This window comes from Schistocerca americana, unplaced genomic scaffold (genome assembly GCF_021461395.2).
Source record: "Schistocerca americana isolate TAMUIC-IGC-003095 unplaced genomic scaffold, iqSchAmer2.1 HiC_scaffold_97, whole genome shotgun sequence".
In the NCBI taxonomy this organism is placed as follows: Eukaryota; Metazoa; Arthropoda; class Insecta; order Orthoptera; family Acrididae; genus Schistocerca; species Schistocerca americana.
Window position 1 is genome coordinate 267,501 of NW_025726752.1, and position 5,000 is coordinate 272,500.

At 52.2% G+C, this 5,000-nt stretch overlaps 1 non-coding gene across 1 annotated transcript in view; it reads right to left on the reverse strand.

Moving 5' to 3' along the window:
- The window catches only part of LOC124593044, a 1,910-nt gene extending 1,368 nt beyond the window's left edge, over positions 1 to 542 (reverse strand). The window contains exon 1 of the ribosomal RNA XR_006977795.1: positions 1 to 542. This exon is cut by the window's left edge and continues 1,368 nt beyond it. This is a non-coding gene — a ribosomal RNA (small subunit ribosomal RNA).
- Between the last annotated feature and the right edge of the window lie 4,458 nt (positions 543 to 5,000).

The window sequence follows — 5,000 nt, forward strand, 5'->3', positions numbered from 1 at the left end:
AAAGTGTACTCATTCCGATTACGGGGCCTCGGATGAGTCCCGTATCGTTATTTTTCGTCACTACCTCCCCGTGCCGGGAGTGGGTAATTTGCGCGCCTGCTGCCTTCCTTGGATGTGGTAGCCGTTTCTCAGGCTCCCTCTCCGGAATCGAACCCTGATTCCCCGTTACCCGTTACAACCATGGTAGGCGCAGAACCTACCATCGACAGTTGATAAGGCAGACATTTGAAAGATGCGTCGCCGGTACGAGGACCGTGCGATCAGCCCAAAGTTATTCAGAGTCACCAAGGCAAACGGACCGGACGAGCCGACCGATTGGTTTTGATCTAATAAAAGCGTCCCTTCCATCTCTGGTCGGGACTCTGTTTGCATGTATTAGCTCTAGAATTACCACAGTTATCCAAGTAACGTGGGTACGATCTAAGGAACCATAACTGATTTAATGAGCCATTCGCGGTTTCACCTTAATGCGGCTTGTACTGAGACATGCATGGCTTAATCTTTGAGACAAGCATATGACTACTGGCAGGATCAACCAGGGAGCTGCGTCAACTAGAGCTGAGCAGCCGGCCGCCCGGGAGTGTGTCCCGGGGGCCCGCGCGAACACGCAAGCGTCCGCTCAATTATTCTGCAAACAGGAGGAGGCTGAGCTCCCCTGCACAATACACCTCGAAACCCTCTCAGGTCCCGGCGGCGCGCAGCGCCGTCCTAAGTACTTGGTCGGGTTCGAGAGAGGCGCAATCGCCCGGAGTTTGGCGAGTAGACGCTTTAGGTGCGACCACCCGTGCTCCCAACTGAGCTTGCCGCTGCCGACAGAGGCCCGGGAGCGTGCTGTCGTGGCATTGCCGGCGGGAGACAACACGCGCCACCTACGGTGACCGGCAGCTCCAACGCCAGCGCCACAGAAGGACAAAAGCCCCACTTGGGTGCCGAAGCGAACTCTCCCAGCACAGCGCACGCGCCAACACGTCCGCACAGCTGCGATACAAACCACCTGCGAGAACCGCAGAGGCGACCGAGCAGCAGACGGCGTCGCGGCGCCGAGCGCCGGGCGGCGGCGCATCCTCAGCGCACACAGTCCTCAATCGGACCAGCACACTGCAGATGTCCACCGCGCTTCGCACCGGGCCCGCGAGGACCTACTTTGGCCGCACGGCGCCGCGTGCAGGGTGCGCCGGCGCGCAGCTGCGCCGCCTGCCGCCTCCGTCGGCCGGCGCGCCTGCCACTGGCCGCCCCCACCAGCCGGCTGTAGCGCGTGCGCCCACGCACCGCGCGGCCAGCACGCCGGGAGGCCCCCCCTCACCGGCCGGGGACGGTCCCACCCAGCCACCGCCGCGTATCGCTTCACACCCAGATGCCATTCACGTTCGTGGGCATGGTGGGTATCGCTGGAACAACCGGTTGGTAGCTCAACCGATCGTCGCCATCACTGATTCACCTCTAGCGAGAACAACCGCACCACAACGGTTTACCAGTTGTTCATTTGCATAACGTCACCAGCAAACGTAGGCGTCCATCGCCATTTGCAAATTCAACGATTGTTGCATGCCTGTGTCAGGTGTCACGACACACTATGTCTGCCCACATACACGCAACAACATGTGCACGCTTCGCGAACACGTGGAAGGTGGCCCCCGTACGTATGCGATGTCCATTGCGCGAACGACTGTCAACCGGCCTCTGTCGCATGTCGCAGATGTGGAACGCAGTGCACCATGCTATCACGGTGTGTGAGAAGAGACGACTACGTCTGACAACACGCGCCACTACATCAACAGACGGCTCATGCTGATCGCCATCCAGGGCATACCACACTGCAATCCAGCTCTTATAGGGAGACGACACGTAGCTGAGTGCACAACATTTGGACCGCATGGTTCGCCGTTGTTGGCGCAGTCGTTGTACGGTCACATGTACCACGATGTATCATTCAGTACATGAGGACCAATGTGCAGTACAGTGTGTGATTTGGACGTACAACATCAGCGGACAGTTGACACAGGCCGTACCACAGCGTAGGCTAAGTGCTTCGCACATGCGAATGCCAATGAACAACTGCAAATGCCAATGAACAACTGCAAAGGGCATTGAGCATGTACGTCCTGCTGCCATCCACATTACAGTGTATAGCTGCAAGGTGTTTAACATGAAGCGATACACTGGGGACCGGGCAGTGCGAGTAGCAAACTATATTGCGGGGGTTGCAGTTAGGCAACACTACACTAATTTAACGCGTCGTATGACAATTACAGAGCAGGTTAAGGCCCAACGTGTGTTGGGTTAAGGCCCAACGTGTGTTGGGTTAAGGCCCAACGTGTGTTGGGTTAAGGCCCAACGTGTGTTGGGTTAAGGCCCAACGTGTGTTGGGTTAAGGCCCAACGTGTGTTGGGTTAAGGCCCAACGTGTGTTGGGTTAAGGCCCAACGTGTGTTGGGTTAAGGCCCAACGTGTGTTGGGTTACGTTAAGGGGCAATGTGGGTTACGTTAAGGGGCAATGTGGGTTACGTTAAGGGGCAATGTGGGTTACGTTACGGCGCAATATAGGTTACGTTACGGCGCAATATAGGTTACGTTAAGGCGCAATATCGGTTACGTTAAGGCGCAATACAGGTTACGTTAAGGCGCAATACAGGTTACGTTAAGGCGCAATACAGGTTACGTTAAGGCGCAATACAGGTTACGTTAAGGCGCAATACAGGTTACGTTAAGGCGCAATGCAGGTTACGTTAAGGCGCAATGCAGGTTACGTTAAGGCGCAATACAGGTTACGTTAAGGCGCAATACAGGTTACGTTAAGGCGCAATACAGGTTACGTTAAGGCGCAATACAGGTTACGTTAAGGCGCAATACAGGTTACGTTAAGGCGCAATACAGGTTACGTTAAGGCGCAATACAGGTTACGTTAAGGCGCAATACAGGTTACGTTAAGGCGCAATACAGGTTACGTTAAGGCGCAATACAGGTTACGTTAAGGCGCAATACAGGTTACGTTAAGGCGCAATACAGGTTACGTTAAGGCGCAATACAGGTTACGTTAAGGCGCAATACAGGTTACGTTAAGGCGCAATACAGGTTACGTTAAGGCGCAATACAGGTTACGTTAAGGCGCAATACAGGTTACGTTAAGGCGCAATACAGGTTACGTTAAGGCGCAATACAGGTTAGGTTAAGGCGCAATACAGGTTAGGTTAAGGCGCAATACAGGTTAGGTTAAGGTACGACATAGGTTAGGTTAAGGTACGACATAGGTTAGGTTAAGGTACGACATAGGTTAGGTTAAGGTACGACATAGGTTAGGTTAAGGTACGACATAGGTTAGGTTAAGGTACGACATAGGTTAGGTTAAGGTACGACATAGGTTAGGTTAAGGTACGACATAGGTTAGGTTAAGGTACGACATAGGTTAGGTTAAGGTACGACATAGGTTAGGTTAAGGTACGACATAGGTTAGGTTAAGGTACGACATAGGTTAGGTTAAGGTACGACATAGGTTAGGTTAAGGTACGACATAGGTTAGGTTAAGGTACGACATAGGTTAGGTTAAGGTACGACATAGGTTAGGTTAAGGTACGACATAGGTTAGGTTAAGGTACGACATAGGTTAGGTTAAGGTACGACATAGGTTAGGTTAAGGTACGACATAGGTTAGGTTAAGGTACGACATAGGTTAGGTTAAGGTACGACATAGGTTAGGTTAAGGTACGACATAGGTTAGGTTAAGGTACGACATAGGTTAGGTTAAGGTACGACATAGGTTAGGTTAAGGTACGACATAGGTTAGGTTAAGGTACGACATAGGTTAGGTTAAGGTACGACATAGGTTAGGTTAAGGTACGACATAGGTTAGGTTAAGGTACGACATAGGTTAGGTTACGGTACGACATAGGTTAGGTTACGGTACGACATAGGTTAGGTTACGGTACGACATAGGTTAGGTTACGGTACGACATAGGTTAGGTTACGGTACGACATAGGTTAGGTTACGGTACGATATAGGTTAGGTTACGGTACGATATAGGTTAGGTTAAGGTACACATTGTTGTAAGGAAAGGTTTAATGGGGGGCGGGGCGGGGCGGCCGGTTTGTTGATTGTGATTATAGTAAGTGGATGCCTGCGGCATCATCTGATTTGCCACGTCAGGATGCACCTTTGGCTCATGACAGGCGGCGCTCTCATTCCATGCTTGTGGCAGACCTGTGTCTTTCATTCCTGCCATTGTTTGTGTGCTGTGAGAGGAGGCAGTATTGTGATGTTGGGTGCACCCCTGTGTAGGACATGTGTGGGTGTTGGTGGCTTGGCTGAGCAATGGTGGTTGTCGGGTGGGTGGGATATTCTGTTTTCTGAGTGGACCTCCCAGTCTGGTTATGACAGTGTGGATTGTCTAATGTGGCGGAGAGGATGCACTGGGTGTTGTTCCATGCTGGTGCTTACATATTGTCTGTGTGCGTGTTACAGGCAGAGAGTAGTGCGTGATAAGGGTGTGTGGCTGACGTGTGGTTGTGATTGTGAGCAGAGTCTTTCAGCATGTATACGGACAGTTGTATACATTATCTGTATTCTGATGGCTCTATCTATTACTAATCAGCGCCGTGTATACGTTTAATCCGGTTCCAGTCGAAACTGTTGTATCTCTGTACATTAGTGACACGGCGAGCCCGCTATGTAGTTACTCGTCTCGGCAGCTTCCACCGGTGTATGGCAAATGATTATAAGGAATCAGTCTAGTCGTCAATACCGATGGTGTGACGTCACATGTCTGGGGTGGGGGACGCTGCGCCCTTCCGGTGGGTCATGGCCTAGAAAGACTCTTCCCACGCAGGGGGGCGTGGACTGTCATTGACTCTTCCAGGTAATATACTTGCCGTACGTTCTTGCGACTGCGAGTGCAACGCTCACCGGTACCGACATGGATGGAGCGCCTCCTAGCTGACCGCTCAGCATCGGCATTCGTACAGAGAGCAACGCGGTCGCGTCTCTAGCTCGTAACTGGTACAGCCCGC